Source organism: Hermetia illucens, chromosome 4 (genome assembly GCF_905115235.1).
Source record: "Hermetia illucens chromosome 4, iHerIll2.2.curated.20191125, whole genome shotgun sequence".
In the NCBI taxonomy this organism is placed as follows: domain Eukaryota; kingdom Metazoa; phylum Arthropoda; class Insecta; order Diptera; family Stratiomyidae; genus Hermetia; species Hermetia illucens.
This window is the reverse complement of record NC_051852.1, coordinates 46,469,177-46,482,218: the sequence shown is the minus strand read 5'-3', so window position 1 is coordinate 46,482,218 and position 13,042 is coordinate 46,469,177. Positions and strand designations below refer to the sequence as shown.

Genomic DNA, 13,042 nt, shown 5'->3' with positions numbered 1-13,042 from the left:
TTAGCCTGGCGAATAAAAAAAGTCTTCCGAAGTTCCTTCAGTTGGGGACTTTGACCCTTATAACAGTGGAGTTAATGCCTTTCTTCGTAATCATAAAATGTGTGATCATTTTCGGAAAATGAAGAAAAAGGCAGTCTTTTATTGTCTCTTTGAACTTTTCCATTGTACTTAACTATCTCCTGCAAAATTAAATCAGAGACAGATCAGGTCAGTATGAGACTTGAAATTTAACATTGAAAATTCAAAGCGATAGAGTGATCAATTTTCAGGATATTATTAACAATTCTCAAATAAATTCGCTGAGTTCAGAAAAATAACTCCAAGATTTGATGTCTATATTAGTAAGGTGTGCTAATCACACCAACATCCCCATTAAGCCCAAAAAATTATAGAGTAAATATATGGGACATATTGATGCCAGGAGGTTCTCAATGGAAGCGGATCCTTTTGTATTTTTTTGACAATGCACCCTGATGTTTTCTATGTTCAGATTTAGGAAGGTCCAAATCAGTTAGGGATTTGGAATGGAACTGATTTGGACCTCCCCAAATCTATCGGGCTCCAGAAAGGCAACCAGATCCGAGTCACCAAGAGACTTATCTGAAGTGTTAACTGCTGTCATTGAAGCTGAGATGGCATTCTAAAAGTATATACTTGAGTAGAACTCCTGGACGATGTGTCATCGTTAAATAGGCTTTGCATCCACTGGTATGAATGCTGACTTTGTACTCAGTATAAACCAGTACCCGATTATGGTCACCTATTCAATCCATGTACGAAGAGATCCATGCGATTATATTTACGCGATTCACGTTAAACCTCTAGGATGTTCATGCCCAAATCTGCCATCTGTCAGATTATGAAGCATTCCGGCTGAGTTTCGATGCATGGTAGATGACTTCACAAGTCGCGCAATATAAGGTTACTGAACAATCTGTCATGAGCATGCGTAACTGAGGTAAATCATAAAACCGTTATTATACCACGTTGGGCACAATTTATAACGATCAAATCAATTGGGGAAGGTCTTTCGTATGCTATAGACTTTCCATATTTCAATACTGTACAATTCACCCCTTATAAGGGCATTTGATTAGTAAATATGGAAGCAAATTGCTTTCACAAAAAAAAGCATAGCCTAAACCAACATACATATGAGAAGGAACTGAATATCGAGTAGCATTTTATAACCAAACCAAAGTTCATCCAATGGATTGTTATCTCATGCAATGCAATTCATCTATGGTAACGTAACAGCAATCAGAAATATGCATTGCATGCACTATTTTCAAAATGATGGAGAAAAAGTGGTGCATAATGAAATTATTACAATCCACCGGTAGCCATAAAAACACATCATAGATAAGAGGACTGGATAAAGTGTGTGAATATGATCATGGACTGCAAAGCTTCCTATTCCACGCATACTGAATATCCACATATACGTAAAGACATATCTCCGTGCATATGCAGGTATGATGTCAGTTTGCTACCGTATGCCATCAAAACGCACATCCAAGCAAAAAACCAACAATTATCTGCATTACAAGTAGTTTAGATACTTTCACTTTTTACAGTAGGTAATTGCTGCCGTTGTTAAAGACAAAACAGGTAGTGCCAACGGTCTGACGGTCTGCAGTGATTCAAAGTGAAACGATTGGCGGGGCCGAGACGATTAGATTAGATTCAAGTTAATGATTACGTGAACGAGCAATGAAAACGAGAAGACGTTGAATTTACCGTATTCGAACTGAATGCGGAAAGTGCAAGGCGAATTGCATCGTGTTATATGCGCAAGTATGTAGATGATGTGGCTCGGAGGAGTGCAAAATTTCAGCGCCTTTTAGGCGATGATTCTAGAAACCTAATGCTAGTCTGTAACTTTGCACTTTCCCTTCTAAGATACCTTCAACAATTCCGCTCGTTAGACTGAGTTCCCTTTCAGATCCTTAAACTCGTCCAGCACCGGAGCTAAAGTCAGATGCATGAAGTCCTCTTTCTGGCTATCTTCGTTATTCATTAGTACTTCCATTGTTTCTTCCCTTTGCAGCGGCTTTAGTCACAATATTCCCAAGATCAGACTATGTTCTAAATGTTATTAATTTCTAAAATAAAAACAACATAAAACTGGTACTTTGCCCCTTCATTTGCATATGCTCCAACGACTGAACCCACCATTCTGCCCCAATATTTAACGCAGCTAAACACTGTAATATTAGTTGTTGTTATTGTTATTGCTCTACTAACTATGGAATTACATCCATCCATCTATCCACGAGTATTTCCCAACACAGCCGCCAGCACGCTGCTTCACTATCAAAGTCAAATTGTGAAACATTCATTTTCTTCACATAATAGACATTGAAAGGTTGGCGATAGGGTTCAGTGAACTTTTTTCTTTTCGGACTAAAAACTATCACAAACTCAGATAGCATTGAATAGTTCAGTTCGTGGCATATCTATTGCTTTACTCACTCCATTATTCCGAATTCGCCAGTCTGCCTTGTTGTTTAGTAAAATTTTGTGTTATTCACTAGAAGCAAAGCCGTTGCCAGCGTCATACCATTTCATACTATGCAGCGGTGTTGAATGTTTTTTTTCGAAAAGGTTTCACAATTTTTCTGAAATTTACCTTTACGCAATTTTAAATTACTATTTGATGCTGTTTTTATACCGTTATTTCACTACGACAAGATGTGTATATGGGGTCCAATGTAATGGAAGATAGGTGGCTTGAACATATTGTTTGCAATGTTTAGAAGGAAAAAAATATTACTAAATTCATATAATGTTGAAACTTTATATATCTGACATATAGTGATTACTGCTAATCAGGAAGGTCATGGCTTGGGGTTAGATACTAAGAGGAATTGTATCTGGAATGTCCAAAACAAGAATACAAATCCGCTACCTGAGAAGCAATGGCAAATGCAGAATTTGTTGAAAATGTTTGTCAAAATAATCCGAAGAATTCATGTTCAATAGGCCAACCTAAAACTGGCCGTCAATAGGCTTTTTATCAAACACTATTTAGACCTTTCGATACCTTTTACATCGGGGGATAGTTGAAGAACTGATGAAACAAAAAGGGCCTATATAATGTATTAATTGTCAAAATTTTGAACACACTAAATCATACTGTGCACTTTCTAGTATATGCGGTGACATCCACCCCACAGTTAATGCCCATTAGACAAAGAAGATCCCCTGCGTGAAGTTGCCAAATCTCCCAACAGGCGCGTCACTTCGTGCGGGTAAGGGAACGCTCGGTGAATGCGCTTTGGACATGCACATATACGCATCAGGAGATGTGCAAGCGGGCCCCGAACTGTCGATATCCAGCGACCGCAGTGCCTCAGTAATGAGGAACTTGGCTACTTTGGCGTCTATTGTTACAAGAGATCTTAATGGAGAAGAAATGAGATCCACACCGGATCATTTTCGCAAGGGCTCGAAGCTTACAAGGTCACCACCGAGGGCAACATTACCCCTAGGGAGTCGGGATTCGTCGCGGCACTCGAAAGGGATCATACTACAATAGAGTTTCTTCAGAACGCATAAACGAACTCTGTGCATTCATCAAGGGGAGGCGGAATATCTACCAAAACATCAGGGCTCTGATAGAGGGCATTAAGTTGTCCTATACTAAGTCACACGAGAGACACATATGACGCCTTCTCAACATCAGGTAGGGGCGATCGCTGGCAGACGGAGTAGGGATGAAGTAATGATGCCCAACAAGCAGACAAGAAAAAAACCTCTTCACTGGAGAACGCTGAGCCGCGAAAATTCCGGGTAGTCCTTCGATTACGGCTCCAACTTTGACAAAAAGGGAAGAGCCTACAACTCGTAAACCAGGAGAATGGACAAAGGTGGGCAGCAAAAAGCGGCAGAAGGTGAAAAAGAAGTTTCGTCCGGAAATAATCAATACTTCCAAGAAAGGAGATATGTCCTACGCACATATCCTTCGGAAGCCTATCCGGAATTGACAGACCTGGGCGGCAGTGTAAGTCATATTAGGCGAACGCAAAAGGCGGATCTGATGCTGGAACATCAAATCCAGCTAGAAGTCAGCGGGTAGTTTTCGCGGTCAAGTGAAAAAGGTGCTAGATGAGCAAGCAGACGTGAAAGTTCGAAAGTAACAAATAGTAATCGCGTGCACAGCTCTAGACGAGGTCACATTACAAGAGGATATCTGTGCTGCGTTAAGGGAACAATTTAGCGGAATAGAAGAAAGCGCGATAAAAAGAATGAACAAGGCATATGAAGGTACACAGACCGCTATTATTAGCTTGCCGATTAAATCAGGAATTAAAGTGACTACTGCGGGCAAGGTAAAAATTGGTTAGGTCGTGTGCCGATTTAGGGAGCAAATATCTCTCAAGAGATGGTTCAGATGCCTCGATTTCGGCTACATTGCAGTCGAGAAGCGCCAGGAAATATGGAGACGAAGGTAGTCGTCGTCAAAGGCTGCACTGCAGATCCACGATGCATGCTGTGCAGGATAGCTGCGTGGTCCACTGAAGCTGTCAAGGAGGAGAAATTCCTGGTGATTTTAGCAGGAGGGAGGGCGCTGGAAAAAGGGAGCCAGTTATTTCCACGGGTAACTGAGACATGCGACTCTACAATGCCGTGATAGAAGTTCCACCATACTGGGAACCCAAACTACTGGTGGAACTGTTGAAAGCATTGTGTCTGAGAGCGAGCAGACTTTGCTAAAGGACAAGAGGAAAGCCAGTACAGCAGCAGTTGGAGAAGGAATACCGCGATCTTCGAAGTAACCTTAAGAAGGCTATACGGGAACTGTAAGCGGAATTACTACATGCAGTTGTGCCTTGAGGCAAATACGAACCCGTGGGGCGCTGCTTACAAGATTGTAATGAACTAAGTTCGTGGACAAAAATTACCTCAAGTGAAGTGCTCGCGACTCCTGTTCAAAATATTTGGAATCCTTTTCCCGCGACAAGAAGAAAGTTGACATCAGCCAATGGTTCAACGGGACGTCCGGGGTGACCGAGGAGGAACTACGGGAGATCTATAGACGAATTGGGGAAAATGAAGCTCCGGAATCGAACGAGATTTCGAAGAAAGTCCTCAAGTTGACTCAAGTCAACGTTTATTGGTTTTGCAGACGATCTGGCGATGGTTGGGAAACACCCCCAGGACCTGGAACTGTATGCACGTGAAACCATTCATGCCATCAAAGCATGGCTCCAAATGGAAACTGGGCCTGGAGGAAGATAAGACGGATTGGTAATCAAGAGGTTGTTTCAAAATCGAACATTAGATACCCGGGGATTATGATCAATGTCAAAGTTGGGCTCCAAAGACTAGCTCATCAGCTCATCTCTAGGATGATGCCTAATATTGGAGGGCCAAAATCTAATTGAGGGCTGCTTATCGCTTACGAAAAGCCACTAGGTAGCGGCTGTACAGGAGATGGCAACAGCGGTGGGATAATTCCGGAAAGGGCCACTGAACCCATGCATCGATCTCGTGTATTGAGAAATGGGTTGAGAAGAAATGTGGAGAATTGAATTACCATCTAACACAGTTCCTTACAGACACGGTGGATACAGGAAGTTCTTGCATCGTTTCGGACTGGCGAGACTGTCCCGAATGGGTCGTTAAACAAGAGGTCCCGAAACAAGATTCGCGATTGAAAGAGGGAGGTTAAATGACGCCCTCAACGCAGTTATCGGACCCCATGATTTCGTGGAGGAGATGCTGAGGTCCGAAGCAAATTTGCGATAAACGCACAGTAATTGCAATACAGGAAAAGTTGCAGGAACTTGAATGGGTCAGTGACTCAGCTGTGCTGGTGTAAATCAGAGCCCTACTCGCGAAGTAATACTTCACAATAGTCCCGTGGGAATATGGGCGGAGAAATGCGGGTGGTTCTACTGGATGAGAGTCCCACATAATACTATAACCTGGCGCAGCAGCGTCTTTTTAAGGTTTCCACCTCCACCCATTAAAAAAAAGACAAGGAAAGTCCATCTGGCAAAAAAATACGGTAACCGCGGTAAAAATCACACTGCCAATTAAAAAGCATGTCCTGTGTACGTTAAAGTGAATTAAAGATCCAGGCCACCAACTAAAAGACGTTTAGTAAACTGATCGCCTTATGTGTCGGAAATATATACATCTCTTCACATTTAAAAGTAAATGTGTCCTTGAAAGGAAACCACGAACTCGTCCAGACTGTACATTGCTTCAGCTGCCCTGCATGCAAAACTGAAGTACCAATGTGCAGCTTCAGAGCATCCATAGCGTTCAAAAATAACAGACCAGCTGATAAAAGAAACGACAGTTGCGTTGTGAATGGCAGCAGTTTAGATCACCGAATTTGAAAACAAATTTGCCAACAGCTAGAAAAGAGCGATAAGAAACAAAAAGCAGAAACATAAGCATCTGAAGTGCTTCCTTTAAAATCTAACACCTTTTCTGACCACGAATTTTTCCCTTTCGAGAGCAATGAAGAAGCTCAATAGAACAATCCTGAGCGAATCACCAATTGTCTGATTGTCGAATCGAATCACTTTCGATTCCCAAATTTGTATAACAATCAGTTCGTTCCAAAGTTTCCGAAACCTTAAGATCCTCGCAAGACCCCATTAATTCCAAAAAAAGTTCCTGGCCCTTCCTTACTAAGGCAAAAATGATCCAAGAACTGCCAAGATCTGCAACCATTCAACTAACACACATAATGGCGTCTTACGTCGTGGTTACTTTCGGAAATGCTGAAAATTGTCGATGTCGAACGATGATTCCAAGGGAAGCTAAAGAACCCACGCTTGTCACGTCCTGTAAACCGATAAGCCTGCTTCCCTCACTATCAAATTTATTCGAAAAATTTGTAATTGGATAAAAACTGAATTATGCCTTCTCGTCAGTTTGGACTCAGGAAAAAGCATGGAATTGTTGTACAAGTTAGTCGGATAGCCTCTGAGATAGGCTATGCTTTGGAAGATGGAAAGTATTGTTCGGCCGTATTCCTTGACGTTGCACAAGCATTTAAGAAGTTCTTGCATGAAGGCCTCATCGACAAAATCAAGGAAAAACTACCTAAGAATACCCATAAAATTCTCGAGTCGTATCTGACTGGCTGGAGATTTGTTATTAAACAAAAAACTTTCACCTCAGACTTTCTTGTACTAAGGGAGAGAGAGTTAGATATAATTCGCAACCTTGCCGTGTTTGCAATTATATAAAAAGGAGTGATTTCCCTCTGTTGCCACTTTCGGTCACGCTACCCCAGGGCAAAGGTGAAGCAGCGTCTGATGACTGACTGATGACCTGGATGAAACGGTTAGTCATCTTTTTTTTTCAACTCTAAGAATCTAATTGTGCCATTGTTGAATTTTTTAAGCGTTTGCCTCCAAATCATGTTACAGCAGGTTCAAATCCCACATTGTCATGGATGTTTGTTTTCGTCTTTGCTTTGCGGAGAATCGTTTGTAAAATTAGATATACTGCAGAAAACAGAGAGTTCTGCATAGCCATATTTCTCGGATTCAGTGTATGCATCGCAACTTGTATATAAGCGATGATTCTCAAAAGTAGTGTTCTGGGTTCTGTGCTGCACCTTATCTTTACTTCAGACCTTCCCTAAATTTTTCAACAGTAACAAAGGATACTTACTGTGTGTTGGAATAGTTCAGCGTTCCTAGAAAAGAAAGAAAAAAAAATAATTAAATTCAAATTATATTTAAAATTAAACCATAAAATTAAATTAAATTAAATTATTATTATATTGTTTGATTCTCATTTCAGGAATATTTTGATTAATTTTAAACGTTTCAGGCCGAGTTCCACAACGACTTTCGGCATCAGTTTTCCATGTGGTATCTCATCACCCTCGTCAGCATTGAACTCCATCCACCCTCTTGTATCTTTTGTGTACGCACCCAATCACCATCTCAGTGAGGCGCAATCACTGACATAATTGGTGCCATCTGGAAAGCAGCTCTATTTTAACTGATACTTAGCACAAAAATAGAGTAGAATCTTTATTCATCGTGGCTTATCCAGCGTTTCCAACTACCACACCCACCGACTAACTCTCGAATTCTCTGACAACCAACAGTTCAACCAATCGCACAGTTTTGATACAGAGTAGACCCACAGCAGAACATACCGTCGCCAATCCTATCTCTACTAATACCTATCGAAGTGTGAAATATTGAAGCCACTTTTTGCTGCGGTTAAAAGTGGCTACAAAATACATTCTGGCGAAATCTTTCCACATCAATCACCAAATGGGCACAAAATAGTAACCGCATCCGGAGGACCAACGAGAAAGAAAAACCCCACAACCCGCAATACTTTACCAAACAGTTCCTCGTGGCAAACTCATGCGTAAATTTGAGACAAAAATTCAATGAGGAAGAGGACAACTGGTCCTCGAAATACCGGTACATGTGGAATAAAAAACTCACTATTCAGCATTTAAGAAAGAAAATTTCTTTTTTTCAATCGGAGAAAGTAAATTGAAACTGCCACAGCAATGTTGGATTTGCATTCTTTCGGTAGATAAACTACCAAAAGCCAGAACAAGGAATATAAGTTTGTCTGTGCTTCTTAATACTAAATACAAAGTGCTTATAGAATTTACTAACATTAGCTACGATAAAATCGACGCCTCTATCCAAATCGTTTATAAGGCAAGTTTCAAATGTCTCCCTTATTCCTGATGTTCACTTCCCTCGTTTTGGGCGAAATCTACAGATACAAAGTTTATATGATAGACTGAATCAAAACTGCTGGTAGGCGTCGCTGAAAAGGTCTATTGTGACCTACATAGAGGTCAATCTATGGAGATATTTCCATATATGACGCCTTTCTCGGAGCGTTATTCGTTTTTTAAAGTTTTGTTTGCAAAACAAAACCTTATTAAAATCGGTTCAGTGCCTGTCTGTCTGTTTGTCCGTGGCACGCACTTTTCTCAGAAACGGCTATATCGATTGACACGAAATTTGGTGAGAAGGTGGGAACTGTGAACGCCCAGACACGCAGTGAGTGGTATCCTTCTACGATGAGATTCATCGGGGTCCCCATTCATGTAAAAGGGGGCCGTAAACATTTGTTCGACCGAATATAGTCATGTGGGGTATCAAATGAAAGGTTTTGGTTTTAGTACTTTTCGAAACCGATCTTAGTTTTGAGATTTGTTAAAAAGGCGATGAGTGGGAAGGGTAGAAAAGGATGATGCTAAATGCATATACATAACGGGCTACGTACAAATGGAATAGTTCTACACTCAAATATAATCACAGAAGAAACAAACAAAACCGTTCATACCTGAAGCGCCCAGCTTCCGTTTTCCCGACTTGTTATACTTTTATTTCTTTAGCCCTTACTATTCACTAGTCCTACGTTAGTATTTTGATTCTTATTCCCATAGATTTATTTTAGTTTTCTTATGTATTTCGAGTTGTTTTTTGGACTGAGTGAAAAAGGTCCCGTCTTGATTGATTTGAAGATAAGAGGCAGATCGAAAAAGGACGTAACTCCATGTAATTTCCATTCATCCAATTCCATTTGCAAAATGGAGCCGTTTATTTTTTTTTTACTTCCATTCTAAAGAGGATCGTGAAAGAGCCATTGCTGTCCGAATAGCCGTGTAATATGTACCTAGATGCCTCAATGAGCAGGTAGAGTTAACTTCACTCAGCCTAATAGTATTTGCCATTAAACGCGGAAGGAGTGAGCCTCCTGTGAGTAAGAAACTTAGAATTGACTCAAAGTATGCCCTACTTTCTGTAAAAGGTAACTAAAAGGAAGGGAAATTCGTGGGCTAGCAATCTGCAATTCTGGAAATTCTTTGCGCTTCAAAAACATCTACCAAGTCTTAAAATCTAGCTTATCTTTCGGCTACAACCTTTTGCTTATCATTGGAAGTTGATGTGCGTACGCTCCTCACCGCTGGTATGAAGCCTTCCCCCAATACTTTCTTGATACAACTTAAGCGAGAATTTCAGCTCACTGCATCCGCCAGGCGAGTCCTCATGTCCTGGGAACCTATGCACACGAAATACTAACTACTAGGTTCTGGTCTAGAATATGCGCCAACGAGGACGTGCGATACAGTGGAAAACGGCGCTTGCATTTACTATTGTGCTGGTTAGGGAAGAAGAAATTGTCGCAAATAGAAAAGAAATGAGTACCATATACTGCATCACGAAAGAAATTAAAAGTTATCACAAGTCTATCCATGGACCTAGCAGAGATATTAACCGTTGTATTCTCATTCACAACGAAGTGTAGCTTAAGAGATGGGAGGACAACATTCCGAAAGCTTGATCGACGGAGAATAGTTTAGTTTCCACTCTGGGTCATGCTACACTGACCACATCAACCCCTTTAGGATAGTATTGAAGCAGTGTGCGAAATTTTAATCTCCGCTCCACCTGCTCTTCACCTATTTCAAGTAGGTTTTTAACAGCGTGTAACATGTTAATACGAACTGCTTTTCCAAACAAAAATGGAATCATATTGCCTACCAACGCGCTCAAGCAGGGCAAACTATTCATCGCTGCACTTGTAATTTTAGCAAAGTTGCTGCTCCCACTCACTTGACGTCGATTAATTTGTATCTCTACGAGCGACTTTTTTGCTGCCGGCAGCACCGAAGTAGATTTCCCTCGATGCATCAAAGGCTTCAATTTTCTTTTGGTGTTTCATTCAAAATTTTGGAATGCAACTATCAACACTATCATCAAGTTAAGGGGTTTCCGCATTAGTGTTCTCTCTGTACTACTGTATGGTAAATGATCAGAACTGTTACTCAAAAGCTCATCCGACGAGACATTCTAGGCTAAAACAGCGATTAATAAATATCGACGTAGTAATTACCAAAGAACAGAAAGCCATGGACATGTTGAACAGAAATCGGAAGTGGTAGTGGATGGGGCATACATTAAGGACAAACCCATTGTAGATTATGCCATGCAGGTGCCCTATAACTACATAGCTTAGAACTGTAAGGGAAGAGTGCAGGCATCCCGGAAAATCGTAGAGGTAGCTGAATCAAATTGCGAGGAACCGCGGCATCACGTGGGTCTCGTTAATACGCTGTGCACCACAAAGGCTTTATTGCAATAATACGTATATCTAAAATGGTGTCAGCCCATCATATTGTCAAAACCGAGCTCCTGAAAAAGGTTTTTATAGTAGCTTTAGCGGGCTGCTAGTGGTACGACATATATAACAAATTAAAATCTAATCTAGATACTAGCGATATTCCAAAAGTAGATAATGCACCAGTACTCAAGAAGATATTAAAGAGAACTCATTTCTTTCGTAGAGGAGAATAAAAATCAAAAAATCACACTTTATATCCGTCAATGCATGACAAAGTAGTGCAGTTGGCTATATTTTTCAGAAGTGATGGCACTAAATGCGGTACATATAGTTCTACAGAGTAACAGAAACATCCGTCCAAATCAGCGTATTTGCAAACCATGATCTAATTCCGAAGCGTGTTGCAGTTTACCAACAAATAAAACGCTAGGACACGTGAATTATCCTTCATTCCATAGAGATAGTGGATCGTTAAGAATAAACAAAATACCTTCATATCTGCTTACTGTCAAGTTCATTGTTATAATGTTTGTCAAAAGTCTCAAAATCAAGTTTATACCAAATAGAAATACATGTTTAGTCTATTTATCTAAGATCATATTCTTCAACGAATTCGTTTGAAGATCTTTTCCACTTCCAAAACATATTTCTTTGCTCAAAATATCGCCACAATCCGTCTCCAAATACAGTGCATTGCTATTTATACATATTATAAACTAACTCAATGTTTATTGTTTTGATTTTCAACAAAGTTTCACTTTTAGTCTGTCAACTTTACATCGCATCATGTCATATCATCTTAGCACTCATGTTCAAGAAATTCGTTTGAAAATTCATCTTGTTAACGACTTGAAATGTATCTATTTTTAAAGTTTTTTATCTATTTTTATTACACATGTGTGCTAATAGATTGACCGAATGCCGGGCTCAAGTTTTCACAAATTAAATTCAGTGTATACTCAAGTGTGGCATATGCATCAATTTTTGTAGCAAAACTAGAGCTCGTACTCATAGAATCTAACCAGGAATGCTGTCTGCTATTTGTGCATATCATTCTGAACCAAGACTCCAGGGAAAGATATTCAATTGTAGACGCACAGCTTAAAATTTCCATGCCCCAACTGAAAATTTGAAACCACGTTGATATATTTTTTTTCTATTTACTTTTTCTAAAACTGTTACGAGTAGTTATAGATAGTCAATTCTAAATATATAAATGTAATACATAAAAAACTTACAAAAAAAAATAAATCCTAACCACCACTTATCATAGAGGACCATGTAAAATTCCCCTTAATTTCGTCAAATGAAACTTGGTGTTGATATGCTTCTACTTTAAGTGACATTTGTCACTTTTGTAGATCAACTGTGGAGCAAGTTTTGGAAATGCGCCAACACTTAGTGTTCCAGATATGAAAAAACCATTCACTAGAAATGCCTGAAACCTGGAGGAAGTCCCTATCACATTTCTCTAGCGATGCGGCGAAAGCAGTTGCAGCAAAATTTACTTTGTTTTATTTGCTAGTAAGAAAGTGTAACCTCTTTCCATTAAAGAAGCAACATCCCATACGCGTATCTTCAGATAACTTCGAAATACACATTTGAAATTGCAAATCTTATCAGTGACCTAGACTTGATATTATGCGAATTTCTAAAGCAAGTCATCTGCAGAACAATAACAATAATAATTAGAGGCCACAACAAGATTGTCGTTTTTAGATAAGGAGAACTAGGTTTATGGACGGGATTACTTTTTTTTACCAATCCACGAAATTCCGCGTTGTCGTTTTCTGTGACCGATAATCCAGAACATTACCCATCCCAATGTGCATCAGAGCAAACGGAATGTGAACTCCATAAACAATACCCATACGATGTATTTTACGGTTTGCTAATGACGATAGAGTAACCTACAACCATTAAATCCATACAAGCCATCAAGCTATAATCCATCGAA

The 13,042-nt window shown here is 39.9% G+C and overlaps 1 long non-coding RNA gene across 1 annotated transcript in view; it reads right to left on the bottom strand.

The window, feature by feature from the left end:
• Window positions 1-13,042, bottom strand: part of LOC119653904 — a 250,853-nt gene that overhangs the window by 43,245 nt on the left and 194,566 nt on the right. Inside the window, exon 2 of the long non-coding RNA XR_005249777.1 lies at window positions 7,645-7,669. This is a non-coding gene — a long non-coding RNA (uncharacterized LOC119653904). The remainder of the gene's footprint in view (window positions 1-7,644; window positions 7,670-13,042) is intronic.